This window comes from Dipodomys merriami, unplaced genomic scaffold (genome assembly GCF_024711535.1).
Source record: "Dipodomys merriami isolate MVZ:Mamm:240054 unplaced genomic scaffold, mDipMer1.0.p SCAF_1, whole genome shotgun sequence".
In the NCBI taxonomy this organism is placed as follows: Eukaryota; Metazoa; Chordata; class Mammalia; order Rodentia; family Heteromyidae; genus Dipodomys; species Dipodomys merriami.
Window position 1 is genome coordinate 96,689,191 of NW_027202270.1, and position 27,997 is coordinate 96,717,187.

Sequence of the window (27,997 nt, forward strand, 5' to 3'; positions counted from 1 at the left end):
ATTGGCAAGATTAACATCGTGAAAATGGCAATACTTCCCAAGGCTATCTACAAATTCAACGCGATCCCTATCAAAATTCCACCCTCATTCTTCAAGGAAATAGAGGAGGCAATCCAAAAATTCATATGGAACAATAAAAGACCCCGAATAGCAAAAACGCTCCTCAACGGAAAGAACACTGCTGGAGGAATATCAATACCAAATTTCAAACTCTACTATAAAGCCATAGTAATCAAAACAGCTTGGTATTGGCATAAGAACAGACCTCAGGACCAATGGAATAGAATTGAAAACCCAGAAATGAACCTACAGACCTATAGCCATCTAATCTTCGATAAGGAAGCTAAAACAATAGAATGGAAGAAAGACAGCCTCTTCAGTAAATGGTGCTGGCAAAATTGGTTAACTACATGTAGAAAACTAAAACTAGATCCTTATATATCACCCTGCACCAGAATCAACTCCAAATGGATCAAAGACCTTGAACTCAAAGCAGACACTCTGAAAACATTACAGGATGGAATAGGAGAAACCCTAGGTCTCCTTGGCTCAGGTCGAAATTTTCTGAATAGAGACCCGGAAGCACAACAAATCAAAGAAAGGTTGGACAAATGGGATTGCATAAGATTGCAGAGCTTCTGCAGGGCAAATGACATAGCTGGCAAGATCAATAGAAAGCCCACCGATTGGGAGAAGATCTTTACTAGCCATACAACGGACAAGGGTCTCATATCTAAAATATACTTGGAACTCAAAAAATTAAACCACCCAACAACAAATCCTCAAAGAATCAACTGCCCAATAAATAAGTGGGCGAAAGACTTAAAGAGAAGCTTCTCTGAAGAAGAAACAAGGATGGCCAATAGACACATGAAGAAATGTTCAACATCCCTAGCCATAAAAGAAATGCAAATCAAAACAACATTGAGATATCACCTCACTCCAGTTAGAACAGCAAAAATCAAGAACTCTAACAACAACAGATGCTGGAGGGGATGTGGACAGAAAGGAACCTTACTTCATTGTTGGTGGGAATGTAAACTTGTTCAACCACTTTGGAAAGCAGTATGGAGGTTCCTCAGAAAACTAATTTTTTTTTAAAAAGATAGGAAGGGGAAACAAAGAAGGAGGCAACAATGCTTGATAAGGAATGTACTCATTATCTTGCCCATGTAATTGTAACTCCTCTGTACGGTATTTTCACAGTTTAAAAAAAAATGAGCTAAAAAAGAAAAAAAAAGAACATAAAGAGGAAGAGAAAGAAGTGGAGGAAGTGGAGGGGGAGACAATGGATTCAGTTCAGGTGAATCCACTCAGGAAAGCAATTCAGAAGTTCCTAGAAAGCACTATTTAGAAATCCCAAAGCAAAAATGATTTGGATTAGCGATGGAGAACGGATATGCCATAAGGAAAGCGTTTGTGGGGACAAGCCATTTTGAGACTCCATAGGGAAAATATGTGAAAATGTAATAAGAGAACATATTGTTTACTTTAACACATGAAAGACAAGTTCATTGTCACCCAAAGAAAATAGACGACAAAAGCTTCACTAAAAGTCATTATTTCAAATGTGGAGAAAATAAATTTCAGAATAATTTTAAGCAATTAATAGTACAAAAAGAAATAAATTCTACCATAGAAAAGTATGCAACCCAGGACAACAGAAAAATGTATATTTTGCACCACTTTATGGAAATAGAGGAAAAGATTTGATTGCAGTTTCCTGTCAAATTACAAATGATAGAAATTTTGAAAAAATTAAAAGAATATAAATAGAAAGTGATCAAGGAAAGAAGGTAGAAAATAATATGCATGATAATATCATAATAATGTAACCACATTTGCTATTATCACGAAAGTAACCTGTAAGTGTAATAAAATCATAAATAACTCTAAAATAACCAAAGTCAGTGTCCCTCCAAATTCTGACATATATTGAAGTAGAGACTTAGAATTATTCATCGGCCAACCTCATGACCTGGTGCAAAGTAGGTAATGATTATACATATAATGAATAAGTAAATAATCAACCATATGAGTAATCTATATTAAAGCTAATTTGTCAATATGTTTATGGAAAGTAATGCAAACATTTATGAGATAGTTGATTTTTTCTTCACTTTCTAATAGCAGTGAAATCAAATAATAGATACAATGCAAAGCTTCATTGTTTGCAAATTACCAACATTTTGTCACATGCTCTAGGTAAATTTGGATAATAAAATTCAGAAGTCTTCACACCTAGAATTTAAACAATAATCCAAAATTGGTTTGAAGTCTATGTGGTTTTTAATCAGCATACTGTTTCAAAAATGTTAATATCACTCACTAGCACAGCATGCCACTATCAGCCTTACTTCAGTATTATTTCACAGAGATGCTGCAATTACAATTTAGAACACATTGATCAGTAAAAGTTAAAGGGCAAAATTAATTAATTGACATAGGAAAGGGCAAGAAATTAATATGATGACACATCTAAAGGGCTGCAAATGTAGAGGGGGCACTGTTGTTTGGAGATTAGCTGAGTTGATTTGCAAAAGAACAGGAGATATCTGTGAGTAAAACTGAATTTCAACACACTGAATTGTACGTCAACATTTTAAAAAAATAATTACTAAAAATGACAACCACAAATGAGTCTCATTATAGATTTGCAACATCTGACTAATAGAACTAACAATGACTAATGGCACTGCCAATAAGCTGTGAAGAAAATATACAGAAGCTACATTAGAACTGTGCTTTCAAGTTGGTGCTGGATTTATACCAAAACCTAATAAAAAATGACTCACTTTCATTAAAATGCATGAAAAGTTTTAAACTCTGTATCAAGCAGATACCATTTTTTTAAATTGAGAAGATGCTTTGGTAAATTTTATTTTCTTCAATACTTAAGGAAAATATAATATTTAAGCAAGAATTTCAGTCAGCTTTTGAAAAATGCATGTGGACTTGAAATCAAGTAGTCAGTGCCAATGAATATTCTTGGCTTTGGGAGGGTTTGTGTGAGTCCCAACATAAACCAAATTCCAAAATAAAATTAGAATCTTCCATTTGCTATTTATAGATTTCCATCACTTACATTTCACTTGCTCTTCAGAATAAATTTCAGAGGAAGATTTGGCAGGTGTTTTGAACTGTATTTTTTAAGCTGGAGTCTCACTATGGTGAAGACCCAGTCTGACCATCAACTCCTGGGCTCATGTGTTTTTGCCTCAGCTTCTCAAGTTTTTGGTACAGCTGTACTCTACCACACCCAGTTTGAACTGCATTTCAGATAAAGGATCATGAGAAAGGATAGAAAGAGTATCTCAGCATGAAATAAAGACTATATAATAGAATTAAGGCTCAAATTTGAATCTTCTTGTATTTAAGGGTTTTCTACTACATTGCTCCCTAGGCCTTTTCAAAAAATACACATATGATTGAGTCTACCTTAGGAGTTATTTGGTAAAATCCATAAACCTGGGATAAGCCATATCAAAACCAACATTTTTTAATCACCATCATTCCCAAGAGATGAATCACCACAAGTACAGTAAATTGGAGAATTGAGAGAAGCCTCACATGAAATGCATAGAACTGTCTAGTATTATGCAATAAAGCAGTTAGCAGTGATAATGAGTTCTAATAGGGAATGAAAGAAGTTTAAGAAACATATATTTTTATAATCTACATTTGGAAGGCTGCCTACTGTGTCTGTAGGTTTTAAATGATCAGTTTGAACAATATGAGGAAATGAAAATGAAATTCTCTGTTACTTTAAAATATAAGAAGCTGATATGTCTTTTCATGGAATGTGTTTCATTTAGTCATTGTTACATCTCTTCAAAAGAGTTTTGGATCATGAGTCATCACTAAATGACAGGCTTACATTCTGATAAATCATGAAGCATTTACATTGTAGCATGTGCTTGCTCCAAATGGTATAACTTCCTATTATACCTGGATTGCATTATACATCTCCTTGCTCCTAGGGGACTTGTATGTCATATCACTCTACTGACTACTGCAGGCAACTGTAACAGGGTGGTGTTTGTATATCAAAATATATGTGAATACATAAAAAGCTTTAAAATGTGGTATAAAAGATAACCAATGGGTATGGTGGCCACACCTGTAATCCAGCCTACTAAGAAGGTAGAGACAAAAAGATTATAAATTTGAGGACAGCTAAGGCAAAGGTAATAAGAGCCTATATGAAATACAAACACAAAAGCACTGGAGATATTACTCGATGTGGTAGAGCATTTGCCTAGCATAAACAGCCCTGAAGTTAATCATCAATACCACAAAAAAGACATAAAAATGGCACACTAGCATATTTTAAACATCTTTTCCTCTTTCATTTCCCTTACTTTAAAAAGGAAAGAAAGAAAGAAAGAAAGAAAGAAAGAAAGAAAGAAAGAAAGAAAGAAAGAAAGAAAGAAAGAAAGAAAGAAAGAAAGAAAGAAAGAAAGAAAGGAAGGAAGGAAGGCAGGAAGGAAGGCAGGCAGGAAGGCAGGCAGGAAGGAAGGAAGGAAGGAAGGAAGGAAGGAAGGAAGGAAGGAAGGAAGGAAGGAAGGAAGGAAGGAAGGAAGGAAAAGAAACAGAAAAAAGTCAAGATCTTATTACAAGATTGCTATATATGTATTAAAATATTGGTCCTAAACATGGTGTGCTAGCATAAAGTTTATTTATACATCAGGAATGGAGCTTGCAAGACTGGAAGTCACTGAGTGAGTGAGTGAGTGAGTGAGTGAGTGAGTGAGTGAGTGAGTGAGTGAGTGAGTGAATGTGTGAATGAATGAGTGAATGAGTGAGTGAGTGAATATATGAGTAGTGAATGAGTGAGTGAATGAAGAGTGAGTGAATGAGTAAATGAGTAAGTGAATAAATTGGTGAATGAGTGAGCAAGTGAGTGAATGAGTGAGTGAATGAATGAATGAGTGAATGAGTGAGTGAGTGAATAAGTGGGTAAGTGAATGAGTGAGTGAGTGAATGAGTGTGTAAGTGAATGAGTGAGTGAGGAATGTGAATATAGAGCTCAATATCATTACTGTAAACACTATAGCAACCTACACTCCATTTATTTTTTAATAGATGAAACAAATGGGGAGTAAGAAGTCAATCTGATTGACACCCTGCATATGCACATATGAAATAACAAGGTGAAATCCTTTGGAACAATTAGCCTATAATTTTAAACAAGTGAATGACAGAAATGTAAAACAGGTCCTGTCTGGGGGGGCTGTTCAGTGAGTGGGGACAGTAATGGAGAAGGTGAAGAGTTGAACGCAGTCAAATGACTTTAGAACATGAGTGAAATTGGAACAGTGAAGCTTGTTGGTGCTTGGCTTGGGAAGGAAGAGGAGAGAAGGTACATACATGGACATGTCAAACTAAAATCACCTTATAAAATTAAATAATGCTAACTGAAAATGTGGGACTTCAGAAAAGAAGAATGTTCATAGTACTCATTACCTGACTCATGTAACTGTAACCCCTCTGTACATTACCCTTATAATAATAATTCTCAAAAAGAATGTTCTTTCTTTAGTAACAGATGAATCCTAGCTTACTATTTTTTTTTGGGGGGGGGGGTCCAGTCATGGAGCCTGAATGCTGGGCCTGAGCGCTGTCCATCAGCTCTTCAGCTCAAGGCTAGCTCTCTACCACTTGAGCCACAGCGCCACTTCCGTTTTTTTTCTTTTTGCTTATATGGTACTGAGGAATCGAACCCAGGGCCTCAGGCATGCAAGGCAAGTGCTCTACCACTGAGCCAACTTCCCAGCCCATAGCTTACTATTTTTTAATCTTGTACTTTTTAATTAATTTTAACATTTGACTATTTTATGAAAACATTTAGTTTAAAACACCAATAGATTTTACAGATATACAAAAAATTTCTTCCTTATATAGCCTTATTCTACAAGGTGTGTGTGTGTGTGTGTGTGTGTGTGTGTGTGTGTGTGTGTGTGTGTGTGTGTGTGTGTGTGTGTGTGTGTACATACCAATACTGGGCTCGAGCCCAGTATAGGTATATAGGACCTAAAGCTCTTGCTTGGCTTTTTCACTCAAGCACAGTGTTAACACCACTTGAGCCACACCTCTACTTCCAGCTTTTTGCTGACTAATTGGAGATAAGAGTTTCATAGATTTTTGTCTCCTGGCTGAATTTGAGCCTCAAGCCTCAGTTTTCAGTCTCCTAAGTATTATCTTCTGAGTATTTAGGAGACAGTGGTATCCATCTTTTTTTTCTATTTTTAATGCTTTGCTTGTTTGGTTTTTATTTTTGGAATTCTTTTGTTAAAAGTTAAGTCACACACACATATGCATTCCCCTAGACCTGCACATAGCCAAGACCATGGATATCACCAGAGTACACATAGAGCTGTCTTGGGTTCTGATGAAGCAATGTCTTCTAGATTTTTTTCCTGAGGACCTGCTGGAGGCTCTTACTTTTTTCTCCTATGTTTGTATGTAAGTGGATAATTCACCATGAGGGATGTTTTTGTTTTTGCTTTTGCTTTTGTTTTGTTTTTATGGCCAATCCTGAAGCTTGAACTCATGGTTTGGCTGTTATCCCTAAGTTTCTTTTGCTCAAGGCTAGTGCTCAACCATGTGAGCTCTATTTCTGGCTGTAGTTTATTGGAGATAGATGTTCATGGATTTTTTTTTCCTGCCTACACTGGCTTTGACCTGCGATCCTCAGATCTCAGCCTCCAGAGTAGGTAGGATTACAAGTATGAGCCACCGGTGCCTGGCTCTACCATGAGTATTTCTATTGAAAACTTTTTGCTAGTGGAGTCAATATTTTCAAACTTCCAAGTGAGATTGTTGAGGTCTGTGAAAGTCTGTTCAACCCTTCACTATGAAGGTTTTGAGAGTTCCTTTGCTTCCCCTCTACCTGCTGTTTTATTATCTCTTCACCTACACGCTCACTAAGAGATCCATTGTCATTTCAAGACACCACCACCATCGATATGTTCCTTTGTTCACCAAAACATTATTGTGTTGTGAGTGACTATATTTTACTTATCCTAGAGCATTTCAAACAGAATTGTAGAAGCATGAGAAGAAAACAAAACAAAATCAGTGTTTCACACTAGGATGTAAGCTAATGAGTATCTTTGCATTTTCAGTACCTTTGACAAAAGAAGTTCAGGTACCCTAAAATTCATAGACCCCATTCCAGACAAATAAGAATCTGCACTGTGCTCATTCCTCAGTGTGGACAAACCAATGCATTCGAAACACATAAAAGTACAGGCCATGTATGGCAAGCAATAAGAACAGATGCTTCTCTGCATCCAAGGGATAATTAACTGAAGAAAACGGGTAAGCATGAAAGAAAATGTGTTTTCCTTTCTCCCATAATGAAGATCTTACTGGTAGCAATGCTAAAAATAAGGTGTCAGGAGGGTAAGCTCAAGGGAAAGAGAGTAGACAAATGAAGAGAGGAAGGGTGGGAAAAAGTAGTCATACTCTGTGTCTGTGTCTGTGTCTGTGTGTCTGTGTGTCTGTGTGTCTGTGTGAAAATGAAGGTAACTTGAGGGGGTTGGTAGGGTTGGATGAGGGAGGGGGGAGAATGATAAAAGGAGTAACATTGATCAAGATATATTGTACTCACCACCCAACATGTTGAATTGAAACACCTTTGTACAACTACTTAAAGCTATTTTTAATAAAGGATAGGGTAACAGAAACAAGAAGATTCCTGGTTAAAAAAAACAATAAGCAATTCTTTCTATCATGTCAGCAGACAGATTCAAAACATCCAGCCACATAATGTTTGAGGGCAGACAATGTGACACCTTTAATACATACACTAGCCATACTGAGATGTGACTCCAGTGATTGAATAGCAGCAGGGTGGACTGATTGAAGGTTTGGAACAGAAAGTACAATGGGAAAGCAAAGGCAAAAAGAAAGGCAGCCTAGTGTTCCTTAATGCCCAGAGAATCCAGAAACTGCACTGTCAACCAAAAGATGGCAGGTTATAGCAAGATGTGAATGTAATGAGACAATAACCAACTCCTAGAGTATGAAGACCCACTCTGACATCTTGCTCCATTACCCACCAGCTGTTTGATCTTGCTTGGGTTATCTGGTTATATAGATTCTTTTTTTCGCACCTGTAGTCTAGGTGATAGTTTAAAGTAATGATAACTTTATTTGCCCACCATTCCTCCGTCTATTCATTCTCTTACCTATACTTCAGCCTCATCTCCCTCAGACAAAACATGTTTCAGCTTCCCGGTACTCATTTTGTGAACATCCATTAACTGATCAACATGTATTTGTTACAGTTCATTAAAAAAATAAAACAAAAAAGAATTATAAAACCCTATAATTCATGAGTGTTATACATATGAAGAAACAATATAATAATTATCACAGTGAACTCAATACAAGACAGCTATTAATACTGTAAGTAATGGCCAGGCGGTGGTGGCTCACACCTGTAATCCTAGTTACTCAGGAGCCTGAGATCTGAGGATTACAGTTCAAAGCCAGCTCAGGCAGGAAAGTGTGAGACTGTTATCTCCAATAAACTACTAGAAAAACCCAGAAGTGGCGCTGTGGCTCAAGTGGTAGAGTGCTCACCTTGGCTGAAGAGCTGAGGCATAGTGCCCAGGCCCAGAGTTCAAGCCTCACGACCAACAAAAAAAAAAATTGTAAGAAATGTTTTAGTCTCTCATAGATTAAAAACAAAGCTTGAAAGACAGATGCCAATGGCTCATGCCTGTAATCCCAGCTACTTAGGAGGCTAAGATCTGAGGATCAAGGTCCAAAGCCAGCCTGATTAGGAAAGTTTTTAAGGCTTTATCCTTTATCCTGCTTTATCCTTATTTATTGTGTCTCCAAAATGGAATGGAAGCTTCATAAGAAGAAAGCTTTTCATATGTCTTGTTCACTATTTTGTTTAATTCTAATTATTGGCAAAAAGCAGTTTAAATTTTGGTTATATCAACAAATAGTTATTGCTAGATACAGGACTAAAAGACGGAATAAGAGCTTGGTGTCAGTGGTAAGCCTAGCTACTCAGGAGGCTGAGCTCTAATGTTATATGTATATATTTATGTATTCCTGTTACTCTGATCCTCATGGTGCAGTAAGATGGTGGGCAGGCTACCTACAAGAAAACCACACCATTGAAACAAAAATGGAAAGTTTCTCACCAAAAGATCCTCCAAGGGAGAGGTAAAGTATCTTATCTAGCAACCCACAATCCATTTCCTATCATAGAATCTTTTTATCAGTATTTAAACTATTTTTCTTTCAGTACAAAAGTATGCTTTTTGATGCCCTGTGTCTCTAAGTAATGCCATTGCTGATTTGTTATTTTTCTTTCCCCCAACAAACCAATCAAATTTAATTCAGGACAAATATTAGAGTCAAACAGACTGATAGAGAAGACTGGGCAACTATGTTCTTTTCTGGTGCTGCCACACTTGTTCCAGTCACTCAATAATCTATCAGCCTATCTAAAGCAAAAGCAAACGACACCGAAAGAAAATAGAATGAAAAAAAGGAAAATAGAATGAAAAGCAAAGCAAAGAAGAAATAACAACATAATATCACTGATGGCAGCACCTGGAAGACACATTGCAGCTACTATAGTAGGGAACAAATAACAGCCCATTAAAAATTTTTAACTAATTAAAAAGTAAAAGGTTTACAATCCACCAGGCATTTCAACAGAAGATCATTAATAAATCAAAGCATTCTAAGCCACCCAGGGCAGAGAAGCCCATGAGATGTTTATCTCTAACTAACTACCAAAAATGAAAAGAAAGAAAGAGAGAGAGAAAGAGAAAGAAAGAAAGAAAAAGGAAGAGGAGCTGTGGCTCAAGTGGTAGAGCATAACCTTCAGCAAAAAAGCTTAGGGAGAGCACCTAGTCCCAAGTTCAAGCTCAAGCAGGACCAGAACACAATCACACACACACACACACTCACACACACACACACACAAACACACACACACAATAATAATAATAATAATACATTCCTACTGCTGGAGGATTTACACATTCATCAGAATCAACTGCTTTTACATACTTCTACTCTATTCACAGTGCTTGGATTCAGAAATGAATAAACAAATAACATATTACTATTCTATGGTATACATAGTCTCTAACTTCTGGGTATGCCTCCCTTAACCTTAGCCACTACAATGTAGTTATAGAAGAAATTACATAGAAGACTGTCACATTTTGGTTATTTATTTGCTAATTGTGTTAGTGGATTTGTCCTCACCATGATAAAATACTTAAAAATAATCGACTTAAAGGAAGGAAAATTGATTTAGGTTGGTTCACGGTCTTGGAGACTTCAGACTCTGGTCACTTGGCTCGGCTGAATTTAAGGCCTATAACAAGGCAGAAATATCATGGCTACTGCCATTGAAAGGTAACCTGCCCCTCTCATGGTGGCAAGAAAGCATCTCAGGATTTCTTCCAGTGAACTACTCCCTCCCCCAAGGCCACACTCCCTAAAATTTCCACCATGTCCAAGTCCCAGTAGCATCTAGGCACAATCCTCATACATAAGTGCCTTTGGGAGACATTGCAAGAACAAACTACAGCACTATCTTCCCTAACAGGGAGCACAATCAATCAAGGCAGAAAGGGCCCAACCCCAGTCCCTCTAAGGAACAGATGAGGAGGGTGATTTTAGCTAACACTTGTTAAATGTACTTCCAGATTCTTCCTCCTCTTGGCATTGTAGACATGTGCCTGCTCTTCCTCACCCTAGCCCATTTTTCTACAAGATTACTAAGAGAGGCAAGGAAGGAAAAAAGGGTTTCCCATTTCCCTATCAGTGGACTTTAATGGAAGGAGATAGGCATATTTTTGAAGTTAGTCAAAAGTACATTGCCAAAGGTTTGGAGAGCGTTAATTAAGGAATCAGTTTCCTAGTTGGTGAAAAAAAAACCTGTTTTGATCATATACATGGCTTCAAGGTAATAAACCATATTACATTGTACAGTGTCTTGAGTTATGTTTAATAAAAAATAAAACTAAAAGTAAATAAAGTCAGAGGAGCAAAATTTTGCCTATTTTTTTTCCTCCAAAGACTATAGTCTCAGCACCAAAACTATGGCCTGAGTATATTAGTATGTGTCCAGTATATATTTCTTGACTATATGAGAATGTTTACATATTATCATGGTCCTCAATAATTTAGAATTTCTTTATAACACTAAAAATAAAGTGCTTAGTATTACTTATGACTAATTAAGGCAATTTCAGAAATCTCGACTGAAATGTATCTCAACTTAGAAGTTAAATAGTCCTCCCAAATTCTCTGGCATGAATACTTGAAAAATAGAAAAATACAGAATCTTTTTCTTAGCACCTAAATAAAATATAGGAGGTGAGAAAATAGAATATAAGCTGGCACGAAGGTTAATTTTTTTTCCTGGTGTATAAAAGCCGCATAGGAAGTGGTTAATAATGTTCCCATATCTCACTACAGTGGATTAGCCAGAATACAGAAAGCTAGCTCGTTGTAAAGGCTGATCACCAGGTGAGGGCAGCAGAGAGCTACCTGGGAGAAAATACATCCAAGAAGACTTAACAGCTCTCAGCTGAGAACCAGATGCTTCGCCAAATCCACAACATGCTGCAGGAAAGAGCCTATTTGGTAAACCAGGCCACTAGATGGCTGGCAAGAATGGAATAACCAAGTCTGTAAAGTCAGGAAGCTGAGAGGCCAGGGAAACCAGCAGGAAGCAACACCAGCACATTAAAAATAAGTGAGTGTCTGATTCCCAAAGTCCTTTGTCACTCTCCAGAGCTGCTGAATCACATAATGTCTTAGAATCCTTCTACCTCTTGATTGAGTTCCCAAGAAGTTTACAAGGATAATCCATCTTGGGAAAATAAGATAAAGTTATTAGTATGAGGTATTTTCAGTTCCTCCTGTGAAGGCCCTCTCTCTAAGGATGACCAACCTCAAGCAATGCCCACCCTGAAGTCAGTATTTGTCTTCATTTTCCTTATTTTCCTACTTGTAGGACCTTAGGAGAAACATCTAACCCTTTGATCAGTCTTCTTGGTTGTAAAATAAAATAATGCCTGACTTTGTGGTGTCTGTAAAGAGTTTATAGAGCATATGCATTGTATGCTATATGTTGGGCATCTCTAATCCAAAACTGTGAAACCTGAATGTAATTAAGTCTGAAACTCTTTAAGCATCAGCATGACATTCAATAGTTTGGGGTTTCTTATCAGAGTTCTAAGATTTGAGATCATTGAATAGTAAAGGCTGTGTAAATATTCCAAAATTGGGAAGGAATCCAGAATAAAGCATTTTGGATAAGGGACAATCTATGACAGTATAAAATATTTTAATTACCAGTCCTTGCATCAGGAATTGCAGAAAAGTATCTAGGAAACAATCAGAAGCCAGGTGAGACCTAGAAGCAGAACTCAAGTGGTAGAGCAACTGCCTGGCAAGCATGAACTCCTGAGTTCAATCCCCAGTTCGGCTAAAAGAGAAAAGGTAGGTAGGTAAAACACTTCTGACAGACTCAGAAATTTCCTCATAATGAACCCTGTGTACAGGTCAAGGTAGGAATGATACTCTGTGTGTATATACAGTGAGGCTATATATGTCCTCAGTTAAACTGTATATATTCTCAACCTCACTCGGACCTTGACTTCCATGAAGTCCCCCCACACACACACCCCCAGCTAAGTGTGTATAATAACATTCCTAGTCAGATGGTTTTGGAGACATTTTGCTACCACCTCCTGAAAGAATTTATTCACAGGGCCACAGAGGCAGGGAGAAATGTGGGCTGTTTGCAGCCAGAATGCTTTGCTTCTGAATCCTAAAAATATTAATAATAATAATAATTAATCACCACCATGAGAGGAACACATTAGAGGAACTCAAATACAGCTGCTTTGGCTTCGTGTTCAGTCTAATCGTCATCTCAGAGGGTGATTTTTCTGGATGGACAGGAAGGGAAAGCCAAGTGCATGCCAATGAGTTAGTAACATGAACTGGAGTCCGTAAGATCTTTTTGCTATTTTTAAACAGAGAATGGGAGAGGAGTTGGTGGAAGATGGAGAAAAATGGTTTATCTTCTTGTTTCTAATGAGACTCCTAACTGGAGAATTCAGAACTGATGTTCAGCTCCCACTTTCAAGGAAATAAAAGTTGCAAATGCTGGCATAGAAGAGGATCTTCTCAAGTAAAATGGTGGTTTATGGATTCATAAGTTTGGGGGGTTGAGTGACCAGTTGAGAGATTTGACTTCTCCAGTTTGAGTATAAGGAAACTAAAGAATTAGTGTGACTAGTTCAAATTTCTTTAGACATTAACAGCTAATATGTTATCAAATGCTACAACTAGTTAGTGTGTCAGTTGGTGGGCAAATTCCATAGAGCACAGAAAATTCTGGCTACAATAAAGTGCAATAAAACTGCTATTAAAGTTACAAAACAGGGACCCATAAATATCACAAGTCACTAGCTACTTTTCTGATAGGAAAATAAAGATACACTTCAACAAGTGCATACACAAATGTACCCCCCACATACACACACACACACGACCAGCATGCACAGTCACAGGTGCGAGATGAATTGTTCTACTACTGCAGTCTAAAGTCCTAAATGCCAAGCAAATGGTGAAGTTCTTATGCTGAAAAGTCTTGAACTCCAACATCTGCCATGGCAAAGGCTGAACTTGTCTTTAATTATATCCCATTTATAATCTTTTCTGCAAAAAAACAAAAAACAAAAAGGAGATGAAGTCCATTCAAGCATAGGAATTCTGGTCATTTGAATTTAAAACCTTTTGAGCAAAGACAGAGCATAAATGCTGTTATTTAAGCCAGTACATTCCCTGATACTTTCTAGACAGCAATCTCAAATCATGAGATGACCGGTTCAGACAAAAAGAAATATCAGAAATTTCTTTTTCAATTCTGTTAAATATGTGTGTAAGCACACTTGTCAATAATTCACAAATTTAAACACAACCTATATATTACTTTTGGAATTTGTGTCTGAGCCTGAAATCTAAAGCACTGGAAGAATATTCTTTTTTTGATGGAGATCTTTATTGTTTTTGGCACACACTCAGTATTTCACATTATCTTGCAGTCCAAGGCCCCTGGGCTGGGTTAGGTGTGGGGAAGCAGAGCAGTAGGGCAGATTGAGCAGGAAGAGAGGAGCGGAGCTGGTCACACTCAGAACGAGAAGACTTGAGGAGGTGGAGGAAGCAGCTGTGAGAAGCGAGGCGCGGCATGCTTTGAAACACTCAGAACTCTACAAGGCTATCTGGGCTACACTGCTGGGACAGGTCAGGGCTGTCCAGCTAAGAGTTCTAGGGAAACCCCATCCCTCGTCCTCAGGATACCTATTATATTTTGGGCTTCTCCCGTTCAGGGGATCAAAGACCCAGCATCCCTCTCTATTAACCTTACTCCATTCTCCTAACGGGAGAGGGGTCTCGAAGGAGAAGTGGGCGCCTGTGTCTCATGCCACGTGTCCTAGCTACTTAGGAGGCTGAGATCTGAGGATTCTGGCACAAAGGAAGCCCGGGCAGGAAAGTCCGTGAGACTCTTATCTCCAGTAAACCACCAGAAAACCGGACGTGGCGCTGTGGCTCAAGTGGGAAAGCACCTCCCCAGAGCCTCGTGGGCACTCCTTGGGGCAGTTTATCTGGGGCCGCTCTGATTGCCGCCCTGTGTGTGCCCCATCTGCAGAGACATAAAGGCACTGTCACACTGCGTGTGACACCACTCCCCAGCGTAGTGTCATAGATGGGTCGCTGCCAGGCCCACGGGACTCACACACTTCTCCACGCCCATCTGGAGGCTGGCAGTAGAGGGGTCCATGCATGGCAGGGTCGTAGAGATGTTGCCTGATGGCGAAGGCCGTCATACCCGGCCGGCTGGCACGTGGGTCGGTGCCCAAGTGCAGCCTGGTGACGCGCTGGCCGGCCTTCAGGGTGGTATCGTCAAAGCTTCGCGGGCCCAACCCCCAGGCCTTCCCTGCCAACACGAGAAGCGACACCCTAGCCTGTGTCACATTCCCACTCTCGAACTGGGCCACGGGACGGCCTTCCGTAGTTGACCATGGCCTTGATGCAGCTGAGGATGTTTTCTGGCTAGTGCCAGTGTTGCATGGGCGGTGGATCCTGGACACAGCCGCTGCACCTTGTTCATGGGTGTGAATAGGGTCATCCCATCCTCTGACCCTTCTTTGTTCAACTGCATGGAGCTCATGGCTGATTGAATGGCGCTGCGGACCCGGCGGGACAGGGAAAGTATTCTTGCCAGCATGAATTGCCTGATGTGCAGACTTGAAGTGATCATTTCCTTCCTATATTTTTGTGCTCTGGTCTCACCTTTTAAAGAAGTACCCTTTCAGTCCAGCGCTGGTAGCTTAGGCCTGTAACCCTATGAAGGAAGCTAAGATCTGAGGATCCTGGTTTGAAGTCAGCCCAGGGAAGAAAAGCCCTTAAGACACTTATCTCCAATAAATAAATTTAAAAAAAAAAAACACTAAAAAAAAGCCAGAAATGACGCTGTGACACAAGTGGTAAAGTACAAAGAGCCTCAGGGACAGTGCCCAAGCCCTGAGTTCAAGACCTGGGAGCTAAGAAATGAAAGAGGAAAAAAAGGAAAGAAGGAAGGAAAGAAGGAAAGAAGGAAGGAAGGAAGGAAGGAAGGAAGGAAGGAAGGAAGGAAGGGAGGAAGGAAGGGAGGGAGGAAGGAAGGAACAGAGGGAGGGAGGGAGGGAGGAAGGAGGGGAGGGAGGGAGGGAGGGAGGAAAGAAGGAGAAAGAGATATTACAACTTTTTTCTTTTGTAGGTTTGTGGGCTTGAACTCAGGGCCTGGGCACTGTCCCTGAACCTCTTTGTGCTCAAGGCTAGTGCTCTACCACTTGAGACAGAGCACCATTTCTGGTTTTAGAGTAATTGGACCTAAGACTAGCATGGGGACTTTTCTGCCCAGGCTGGCTTTGAACCCTGATTCTCAGATCTCAGCCTCATGAGTAGCTAGGATTACATCAACTGCATTTTTTAAAAACATAATGTATTGCTATCATTAAGGTGCTGTACAAGGTAGTTGAAATTTCACAAACCAGGTAATGAGTACAATTCTTTTTTGAATGATGTCACTCCTGCCGTTGCTTTCCCTTCCCACGAGTTATATAGTTCACTTTCCACATCATGTATACTGAATAACAATAATGCATCTCTTAACCCTTCCTCTATTTCTGTGCTCCTCCTTTGCCCTCCCCACATAAGACCCAAAAGCAAAACAAACCCCAACAACAACAACAACATCAAGAACAACAACAATAACCAAACAATCTATTTTTCCATTTCCCCAAGAAGTTACACCTTTGGATTTCTTGCCTGAAGGTGTCTTCCTTTAGTCTGAATGTTGGTGCTTGAATGCCTAGAGTCCTGTATAGGTTACCCTGTCCAGTTATATTTTAGATCTGGCTTCCAAATGTAAGAGAAAACATGTGCCATTTGTCTCTCTGAGCTTGGCTTACCTCACTTAGCATGATTTGTTCTAGGTCCACCTAGTTCCTAGCAAATAGCATAAGCTTATTCTTTGTAATGGATGGGTAAAATTCCATTGTGTATATGTACCATATTTTATTAACACACTCATCTATTGAAGGTCATCTGGGCTGTTTCCATAACTGGCTATTGTGAATATTGCAGCAAAGAACATGCATATGCAAGTGCCAAGACAACACTTTTATTAGAAAACACCCTCAAAGCTCTATCCTTTGCTAACCTGAACTTCCACACGCCCATCACTGCATAGAACATTGTGGTCACTAGATGGCGCTGCTGTCGTGTGAATGAAAATTTTCCGTTCTGTATTGTTTAATTCTAAAGATTTTTAGCTTTTTTTTTTTTTTTTTAATCATTCTGGAGTCATTTGTTGGAACTCGTTGGCATTTTATATATTAACAACTATGGAGCACTTGTTTTCCAGATGAAGAAAGAGCAGGAAAGGTTAAGGAAATTCCTGAAGATCCATACATAAGAAGAGCAGGAGAGCCACATTTGAATGGATATAGCTTCCAAATCCTCTTATCACCAGCTTTTAATAAATGAGATTTCAGTTACCAATAATAAAGGCTATTATCAAACTTTAAACCCAAGCCACAAGATAGTGTTTGTTATATATATACTTTTCCTTTGCTTTTGGCCTTGTGTCCTTCTCCTTGGAAACTGGACATAAGTATCCTAAGGACACACAACTTTCTCAGGAAAGACTAACATGGAAGAGTAAATAAGGTCTGGCCAAACATTTAGGTGATTCCTTCCTCAAGCTGTTCCCAAGCTGGAGAGAATTCTAGCAAGTCCAATAGAGTCTAGTCCAAAGTTGTTAAAAGTAGACAAACCCAAATAACACATCTAAAGAGTCTGATACAAAGAATATCTCCAACCCAGCTTCCCAGACAACAGAAAAGGAAAAGCATTTTAAATGGTTGGGGCTGAGCATTCTGCACAGGTAATTTGTGTGAGCTATCCTGAAACTCTCTAAAGAGGTGAAGAGAAGAAAGGCAGGCATGAAGGAAAAATGAATTAAAGTTTACTGCTAGAGGCAGTCGAATGCTATATCTGAAGCTGTTCTGGAGGGGAAAACTCAAAATTCATCACTTCTCTAGATCTGTAGCCTTGCAGGCAGGAGAAAGGGAAGGGAGCTTCACACACTCAAAGTTGTTGGACCCCTTTTCCAGGCCCCATGTCAAGACAAAAAAAAAAAATGAAGGGGGCGGTAGGAATGGACATGCTCTGAAAAGAAAGTAAAAGGAGCCAAGATCACTGCAAGCCTTGGGAAAATCTCCACAGATGAGCATTTTTGTTGCACTAAGTGGCCAGCATTAGCAGCCTAAACACGTAGAGGAAGACTAGCATTGCTGTTAATTTAATGCAGGAAGGGAATGGCAGACCTGTGAGGGGAGGGTGGAGAGCTAGTTTTGCAGAACACAAAGTGAAGCAGTTTTGAGAATGCAGACTCCCAGGGGATTGGGTGGAGACGTTTGGGACACACATACCTTATCCTCCATAAACTGGGCATGTTCCATGATGTCGTTTTAGGCTTCTGTCATTTTAATACATGTTTATTTCATCTGCCTTGCAATTGATTTCTATCATATGAAAATGGCTTATCATTCCAGAATTCTAAGTTCTGTCCTTAAAGGGGAAGGGATGGAAGAAAATATATAGCCTTTTAGATATGTCTTTCAAACTGAAGTTGGTATGATGGAAAATTGACTACTGGCAATTAAAGAGCTTCTGAATCTAAGAATAAAAATGTTCATCTCCTTGACCACCATCTCCACCACTCTTGATTCTTTTCTCATAGTTAAGGAACAAGAGGGGGGGGAGGAAAAAAAGAAAGAAAAAAAAAGGAAAGTAGGGATGAGCGAGGAAAGTGAAAATCACGGAAGGACTCTAGGAAGGAAGGACTGATTGTAGGAAGGAGACAATAAAGGAGAGAACGCAGAAAAGAAGTGGCAAAGTGAGATAGGACAAGAGGAAGGAAATATAACCCCCAATGAAGTCTCATTATTTATTACAGTTATTTTTTTTTCGAAACGAAATCAGTGCTCTCGTTCCTTCCCCGCCTTAGTAGCAAACCATCCATTTGAACACCGTTCTAAATACCTTAAGGCACAATAAAACAAAACTCGGGACGGATGGAGTGGGTAGAAGTGCCTCGGGGTCTGGCACAGAGCTCAAGATGGATTTTTGGGTCGATATTACCGAAACACACAGCAACCCGGGATGCACATTCACCCTTCAGTAGCTTCTTCCTGCCCCAGTATTTGCTTTAGAGCAGCTAGGCAAGATCAGAGAATAAGGATGGATTCGTGTATCTGAAGAACCCACGGGATTCATCAAGCTTAAAATGTAAAATGCACCATTCACACACCGCCGCTCTTTTGCTTCCAACCCCAAATTCTCCTGCGTACTTCAGAAGTTTCTTGAAACTCCAGGACTCAGCGTAAAAAAAAAAAAAAAAAAAAAAAAAATCGAAGGTTTCTGTTGGGAGGATCTTCTTGAGTATACAACCCAACACGGCCTTCGTTAACTACTCGGGATTTCAAGCAATCCACCCGGGACAGTCAGAGGACCCCACTGAAGGAGAGAGAGGAGGCCAGGGTCGCACCTCTACCTGTTGTACGGGAGCATGATGTGGATCACGCCCGTAAGAACAGCCCTGACCGTGTTCACTGGCTCGATCCAGGGATCCGAGCTCTTTTCTCTAACCGAAGTCTGAAAATAAAATAAAATAAAAATGGCACCGGAACACAGATTCTGTCACCACCCCTCACCTTAGAAGACCCTAGATCAGTCTGCCCTGGGCGATCTTTGGGAGAAAGCGGATTCTCTCCTGAACGTGAATCGCCTGACCTTCCTTTCCTCTACTGCGAGCCTGGCGCTTTCTTGGGAGAGCAAAGCACTACCGGAGACTCGGGGCTTTTGACAACTGAGCCGAGCAATTACTAAGAAAATATTGTGACGATATTGCAGGGAGGAAGTGGATAGGAAGGGGTGGAGTGGGGGAATTAGTTTGGACAGCAATTTACAAAGGAATATTAACTTTGATTTCCGAGGTTACCGCAGGGGAAAAAGGGATTTGGACTGAGTGTAGTTGCAGATTTCTTCCTCTAGGTGGCGGACTTTGGTACCAAACCTCCGCTAAGCCGAGGTGGTGATTTCACACAGGATTAAGCTCTTGCTAGTTAAAAATAATAATAGTAATAATATAGACGTGCGGGGCTGGGTTTTTTTTCCTCTTTTGGATATTTATTTATTACAGGGAAAAGTCATTGATTTTTCCTAAGCAAACTGTGTTTCTCCTTCACTTGGTGGAAAATAAAAACTGTTTGAATAAATAAGTTATTTCTGAACATTTTGTTGTCAAAGTGTTAAATGTTCCTGTCATTTTTATTCAAACACTAACATGATTACAGCCAATTATATATTCACCAGTGTTCTTTATTTTAGAGTAATTGTACTTGTCACTAATAAAACAGAGGCATAATGGATCGCTACTGTTCTGGATTCTCAAGCAATTTTGTGTAATTTGATTGAATTATACATCTTATCTGCTACTTTTTTATTTTTATATTTGGGGATCCTATTTTCTTGAAAATTGCAGCTCTGTGCTTGTTTTGTTGTTTTTCCAGTAACGTACACTTTGGTAACACTGATAAATAGAGTCTCTTTTGAAATGGCGAAAATCAGCTGTTGGGTGGGGGTTTTCCCCCCTTTCCATACACCTACGTGGGGAAGACCTGAACTACGTTCAGTGAGGGGAGTCTGAGTCAGTGGGTGCACTTCCCACAAAAGTTCAGTGCCAAGATAAACTCACCCCTTCCCAGACAGCCCCTGTCTGAAGTCTTTTTGGGGCTTCCTCTCTTTCCTGTAATGATACTGTTAGGTGTCAGGGACTTCAAACATGCCAAGACAAGCAGACTACAGGTTCAGCTCATGTATAATATGTATCAAGGGAGAGATACACACAGTGCAGCTTGAAGATAAACTATATATACTACTCCAATTACATAACCCCTCATGCCCTATCTACCAATTCTCTCCACACCCCTATAATTACAATTATCGATTTGCCTGTGTTCTTTTGGTTTCAGATATTCTTATAAGCCTGGGGTCAACTGTTCTCCTCCCCTCTCTTCCTCTCTTCCCCTCTCCCCCCTTTTTGGATCATTGTAATTTTTAAATGAGGAAACATATCTACTTGGTGCTCACATATCGGAACAGATTAAGAAGCAAGACTGGCAGTAGAAAGGCGGGACTATAATCTCAAGGGTCCTTCTTCCCAAAAGGAAGGAGTAAGCACAGAATGTGTGGTTCTCCTCCCTACCCCACCCCCCAAACCTTTCCATTTTCTAGGACAGGACTCAAAAAAGGCCTGCTAGGAACTTTCAGAAGAGCCAAAGATTGTGACTCCTGGCTTGTGTGCGACCCAATATTTATCAACAACAACAACAACTAAATCGAATGAAACCAAGGATGTGGGGTGTGTGTGTATGTGTGTGTGTGTGTGTGTGTGTGTGTGTGTGTGTGTGTGTGTGTGTTTCCTCTCCAGGAGCCCTGGTGAGAATAAGCACTAGGGCGGGAAAAGAAAAAGTCACTGGAGATGAGCTGGCTTTATTTGTCCGCCCTAGGGAGCGATCTTGGGGCAAAATCCACTGCTAATTGATCTCCACCCAGCCACACCATCAACTGTAAATGTTCGTGGAGACAAAGAATGAGTAGTAGGTACTAAAGACACGGAAGCAGGGTTTTTTTTCCCCAAGTAAACAGGGGCATAATCAATAGCGTGTACATGCATATAAAGAGAATTACTTTTAATTAATTAGAACAATAACATTTTGTTTGTATTTCCACACCTCCTTAAAACTCCCACCCATTATTTTGTGATCCAGACTAAGGATTTCCTCTAGGAAAAGTCTTCGGGCCCAGTTTTGTGTTGCGTGTCGGTGGATATGTACTTAGTTTAATGCGTGGGTGGGGGGGAACTATGTGCAATCTATGGGGGGATGTTTATTCTAAGGCCAAAGGGTAACTTGTTTGAGGGCGGTGTCTAGCCCCGCGGGTGGCCAAGGAGGCTGCAGTTGGGACCCCGCGGGAGCAACACCAGGTCCTCACCGCAGGGACCCAAAGCTCGGCGCTGGCTGCCAACCCGGCCGGTCAGGAGCTGGGTTTTCCTTCTCAGCATTTCCGTTTCTTCCCAGCGTCATCTTTCTTTTGTAACAAGTTCATGCTCTGGGAGAAAAGAAAAGGGGACGAAGAAGGAAGAAGGATGAGAAGAGGAGGAGGAGGAGGAGGAGGAGGAGGAGGAGGAGGAGGAGGAGGAGGAGGAGGAGGAGGAGGAGGAGGAGGAGGAGGAGGAGGAGGAGGAGGAGGAGGAGGAGGAGGAGGAGGAGGAGGAGGAGGAGGAGGAGGAGGAGGAGGACGAAGAAGAAGAAGAAGAAGAAGAAGAAGAAGAAGAAGAAGAAGAAGAAGAAGAAGAAGAAGAAGAAGAAGAAGAAGAAGAAGAGAAGAAGAAGAAGAAGAAGCATCGGAGGAAGGGAGGGAGGGAGGAAGGGAGGGAGGAAGGAAGGAAGGAAGGAAGGAAGGAAGGAAGGAAGGAAGGAAGGAAGGAAGGAAGGAAGGAAGGGAGGGAGGGAGGAAGGAAAGAAAGAAGGACGGAAGGGAGAAAGGAAGAGAGGGAGGGAGGGAGGGAAGGAGGGAGGGAGGGAAGGGGAGGAAGATCTTTTCACGGTAGCGATTCAGAGTTCAAACTTGCCGACTGCGCAGTCTTCTTGAACGATGCTTTCTTTCCTACGTGCTTTAAGACAAAATCCATTAAAAAGTTACTGAATTTGATAGAGTGGGATCTTTCCAGGGTTGTGTTATCAATAAAAAATGACCTCCACTTTTGTTGTTGATTCTGAAAAGGAGTTGGATGGTCTTATTTTCACATGATAGCGGTAACTTGTTCCTGGCGCCTTTTCTTCCTATCTCTAGCTCAACCTGTCCGGACCTCTACTTCCTGTATTTGGCTCTAAGCTAGAGGCAAGAAGGAACTAGGGGTGTAACTGCTCTCCCCCACTGCGTTCTATACTCCTCGGATGTAATTGAATATTCGAATTAAGTTCACCAGCACGCATGGGTATTTTAGCTCTGAATTGTGAGCTATGCCAATATAAGCTTAAAACCTGTAACTGTTTCCCTGCCTTTCCCCCTCCCCTGTGAACCCGTTGCAGAAGACCTGAAAGCCTAAAAGTATTCATCTGTTTCTGCCAGTTTCCACTCTGCTGTGCAAAAAAGAAGAAATGGGGAGAAAGGAGAAGGAGGAGGAGGAGGAGGAGGAGGAGGAGGAGGAGGAGGAGGAGGAGGAGGAGGAGGAGGAGGAGGAGGAGGAGAAAAAGAAAAAGAAAAAGAAAAAGAAAAAGAAAAGGAAGGAGGAAGAGGAAGAGGAGGAGGAGGAATCATCTAGGCTGCAAAGTTGCTTGTTCGGGAGGGGAAGGAGGGGTGTGTGGAGATGAAAGCTACTGGGAAGGTCTCTCTCCCGCTTGCTTGCACTTGGCAAAGCAGCAAAGCACTGCCGGGCAAGTACGCAGGGGAGGAGCAGGCTGTAGAAGGGCGCAGGACTGAGTCTCTCCTTTCTCCTCCACCCGGATGTGCAGAGAACCAAAAACACTAACAGCCATAAGAGAGCAGATAGGGAGAAAAAAAGGTCAAGACATTTTGGGTAATATTGCCCCAACTGAGTTTTCATGGCTTCTGGTTGGGTGAGAGGTGGGAAAGTGGTTAGGAATTTTGTGAAAAACTTATTTTTTTAATGGGACCATTGGTTTAACCAGGTATGATATTTAAAAAGAAAAACAGGTGTGTAGCTAATTAGGAAATAGCATCCTTTTTCTCTTATGATTTTTCTCAGACTTGGGAAAACTGGGAGGGAAGGGGCTCAGGGTATTACCTCCTTGCTCACTCCCATTCTCTCAGCATTCACTTTCCATTATTCCTCCAGAGGCTTTCAGTGGGTGCAAGCATTCTTCTAGATCATATTTATCAATGTCATAAGAGGACCTTGGCTTTTCATTGCCTTCTGTGGACATTTGACTATTGAGAGGTGAGTGACTATTCTGAGCTGACTACCTGAAAGTTACAACTGAGCCACACTTTCCATCTTTCCTGATAACTGGAGTTGACAGGACCATTTGGAAAGAGGATTCCAAGCTGAAGACTTAATGTCCCTACTCTCTGAAGGGTCTCATATGGATTTCAAAGTAGAAGATTGAGGCTTCTACTGGACATCACATTAAAGCTCAAAATAATTCCATAGAGTAATATACAGTTAGGTGTTCTTCCTCTTAGGATGTCAGGTTTTGAGGCCTATGAGCTTTTGTTTCATCCTAAGAGAGATGTACAGGTTTTTTTTTTTTTTCTCTTTCAGAGTCCCATTGATGGAAAAGGCAAGATAGCCAAGATAATAGATGTGTGTGCTGGATTTTTGTCTTACTTTTTTCCTTTTCAGAAAGCTTTAACTAACCCTAGTTCAATGGATCGAGACTTATCTTCCACTACTAGTTCAGGACCATCCTTAAAATTACTTGTCTTGGTGGGGTGGGCGGGGGCATCAGTGGCTCACACCTGTAATCCTAGCTACTTAGGAGGCTGAGATCTGAGGATGGCAGTTCAAAGCCAGCCCAGGCAGAAAAGTCCCTGTGAGACTCTTACCTCCAATTCAAAAGCCGGAAGTGGAGCTTGGTTCAAAGTGGTAAAGTGCTAGCCTTTAACAAAAGAGCTCAGAGCCAAGGGCCAGGCCCCATGTTCAAACTCCCCAACCGACTAAATAAATTCTTTTGTCTTTTTTTGTCCTATGAAAGATGGACTGCACAATTTCCTGGGGCAAAGGAAGAAAATTAGAAATTGGTCTGTCAGGGCAAACTTGCCCTAGGAGAAAGGGACCTCCCAACTGGATCTGATCTACAGTTGGAACTCTACTGTAAACCTCCTGGAAATCATTATCTTTTGTAGTCCCACGTTATTGGCAAACAATAGGAAACAAATTTAAAAAGCAGTGAGTGTATCATATTAAAAAGTGACGTGCAGAGTATTTTCCTGAGAAGTTATTCAGACAAACTACAGAGCCCTGGGCCCTCAGGTGGTAATATTTTCGAGTTCTTCTCTGTGTGATGGGAGGGGGAGCAACTTCTGTCCATATTTTGCTAAAGACCCCTACCTCCCCCCACCCCTTGAGTACATTTGCATTCAATGTCCAGGAGCCAGGCCCCTACCAGTTACAGAGCCTGGGGGTGAGGGGGGGGAATCCAAGGTTTTCTGTGTAGATCACCTTCCTCCTGTTTTGGATTTTCTGCCTTCTAGAGTGGTTCCCTAGCTTCTACAAGTTAAACATCTCCACTATCAAATAGGAAGGCTCTCCCATAGATTTTTTTTTCCTTGAGGTTCTCAAGCAAAATTGCCGGTGCCACAATGTTATGATGGAATGATGCTGAAATGACAGGCCTAGTAGACGCTTGTCTTAATCATCGGCTTCTTAATTTAGTTTTAGTGCTTTGTGTGTATGTGTGTGTGTGTGTGTGTGTGTGTGTGTGTGCGTGCGTGCGTGCATGTGTGTGTAAGAGAGGGAAAGAGAGAAAGAGAGAGAGAATAGGCTGCGCGCACTCGTGCGCGCGCGCGCCCCCGGGGGACGGTAAGGGTGCGTGCACGGCCCGCACGGAGAGCAGCCGCTGACAGCCTGCAGCTCCCTAATGAGTGACGAGGCAGGGCTGCTGTAGCAAAGTAACACTTCCCTGGTGTGAAGACCTCTTACTGGGAAGTTTAGTTCACTACTGTTCTCGCCAACCTAATCGTATAACCTGTAACCAAAACCCACAGAACAAGGATACAAGGATACGCCACGCTAAAGAGTAACTTCTAATCACTAAATGTTAGCACCATTACCTGCTGTTAGGAAGAGATTACAGACAAGTTGGCTCTGGGAGGGCACACTTCGCTTGTCTCTGCAAATACCTGAATGTCTCCGCAATGGGATCCGCTGCCTCCCTCCCTCCTTCCCCCTCCCCAACGTCACGGGGTCAGAAGCAGCCTGTGCAGCTGCGGGAAGAGAGCTTTAGCTAGATTCTGGTGCAGCGCCGGAGCTCAGCTCAGAGAACATCCTGGCCAGGGGTGGAGAGCGGAGGAGTGGATATTCGGTAAATATGGCCCACTCTCTTTTACCTGCAGGTATTGGGGAGAAGGGAAGGGAAGGACCCACAGCAGAGAACTGGCCCTAAGAATGGCAATGTAACACAGTCAAAAGGAGAAGCGAAATGTGCTGCTCTTTCCTCACGTTAAGTATGCTGTCGTCTTGATTATTAATTAAAGCTCGAGAATGAATAATCTGATTCATTTCCCCCAAGCAAAATTCCTGCATTCAGACTGCTCACTCTACAAATCTTGCACTCACTATTTTGGGGGAGAGGGAGGAGAGGAAGGGTGGTGGAGGAGATTAAGGCCTGGGGACTGCGAAATGTATTACTCTACTGGAAAATGACTCTGACTTCTAAATCTATTTAAGAGTGGGGTGAACTTTTGTAGATGTCTCGGTGTGAGAGATCGAGGTTGAATTGATGACAAGAACAGAATGAGAATGGTGGAGAATTTGTTTCCAGTCTGAGACAACTAGTTAGCCCCATCTTCTGAAGGTAACACAGACACTGAGGCTGCTGTAAATAGGGAGAAAAGAAGAGGCCTGGTAGACGTGGTCACGCTTTCCAGTCCAATTTGCACCCAAATTGGCCTGTTGTATATGCACAAACCCATCCCCACACGTTCAACTTGCAGGGTGCTCTGGCCAGGAAACACCCCCTCCCCCATCTATTTTGGCTAGTAACAGTTTGTTGTTGTTGTTGTTTTTAAGAAGTCATTGCTAATACAACCACAAACCACTGAGCATGTTTTGTATAACAAGCCTAATGGATATGAGTATACCCTGATATACATATCCCAATCTCATCATAAAGTGTAATTAAAATTACTATAAAGAGCTGGAAGTCACTTCCTAGAAATTACAGATAATCCATGTATTAGGGGAATATATTTCTAAAATTATTAGGTTAAACTATATCCTATTGATTCCTATAAGAAATATCCTATTTGGAGAGACTTGAATGCATTCAATCTTTAAAATAATATCACACATTCTTCGCTTGTATGCAAAACATTTTCCCTGGTCAGTGTGAGCTTCTGTCATATAAAATCAGATTCCTGCAACACTCATTGAGGAGTCCAGTTTTTGCTATCTGAAAGTAAACAGAAAAGAAACTTATTTTCCTTGCTAAAATTTTATGCAGCCTTACAAAGCAATGCATACTCAGCTTTGACTTAAGAAACACCTTAAAACATTAAAAATTCATCTGTAATAGCTGGTGTTGTATTCAAGGAATGGCTCCTCCAGTTTGCTGCTGAGCTCAGATTTGAATAAAATGTCCAATGTTAACAAACAATACCCACGTTTGGCACTTTGTGTATTAAATTGATCAAACAGATTTTAGGAGACACAATGCACAATTTGTACAGACCTGATTGAGTTAATATAATATCAGCAAATTTTACATCGAAATGATTCTGTTTCTTTTCTTTGTGTTTAAAACCAGCACAGATTACAAATTTTAATGATCTGAAAATGTTTGGTATACAAAATCATGCTTATTTCAGTATTAGCAAAAACACAAGAAATTTTTCAACACAAACACCCAGCTGTGTCTATTTTAAAAGCAGTTCAATGACAGCTTGCACTTATGAGCATGCAATCAGCTAATTTCGCTTTTTTTTTTCTTCTGTGTTAATCAACACTTTCCTTCCTGCATATCAGAGTACAAATAGTATAGTTACTCCACATCAGTAAATGTTTACGTAACCTGTCCTTTCCCAAGAATCCGGTTACACCGAATCATTTCACGCTAGACCGACTACGAAAACGTACCGGGCCGTCCACCTCAGAGGGAGCCCCGTGTGCCATTATATGTGGTGGTGAAAAGAGGGGGGCTGTGGGGGGGGTGGGGAGGAGTAGGTGGAGGAATGGAGGGAGGGGGAAGGGATGGGGGAAGGAGGGGAAGGAAGGAGAAAGAGGGGGAGGAGGGAGGAAAGAGAGTTAGTGGAAAAGTAGGAAGAGCAGGCCTGCGCAGGAGAGAATAGTGGATGGGGGCGAACTGAGATGGCCCACAGATCTCTCCAGCCCGGTTAGCCAAAGCCCATTGCCTTACTGGGCTTTGGGGAATATCCTGGGCTTAGAAATCAACCTGGGGGCCATGTCACTATCAACTTTGATTGCTGGAAATCTGGGGTTCTCCTGTGTGAATATATAGTTTGTTACAATCCATGAGATGTGTAGACATAGGAGATACGTATAGACAGCGGAAGGATACTTGGGGTTATCATCTATCCCTAATAGATGATAGCTACTTGTAATTACCTATTAGTCTCT

At 40.9% G+C, this 27,997-nt stretch overlaps 1 long non-coding RNA gene and 1 pseudogene across 1 annotated transcript; both read right to left on the reverse strand.

The window, feature by feature from the left end:
• Window positions 1-14,668: 14,668 nt before the first annotated feature.
• Window positions 14,669-15,138, reverse strand: LOC138823220 (calponin-2 pseudogene; annotated as a pseudogene).
• Window positions 15,139-21,400: 6,262 nt separating this feature from the next.
• Window positions 21,401-25,547, reverse strand: LOC138829665 (uncharacterized). The gene is made up of 3 exons (XR_011372690.1): window positions 25,474-25,547; window positions 22,310-22,351; window positions 21,401-21,786 (listed from the first exon to the last, which is right to left on the reverse strand). It is a non-coding gene; the product is annotated as an uncharacterized lncRNA (long non-coding RNA).
• Between the last annotated feature and the right edge of the window lie 2,450 nt (window positions 25,548-27,997).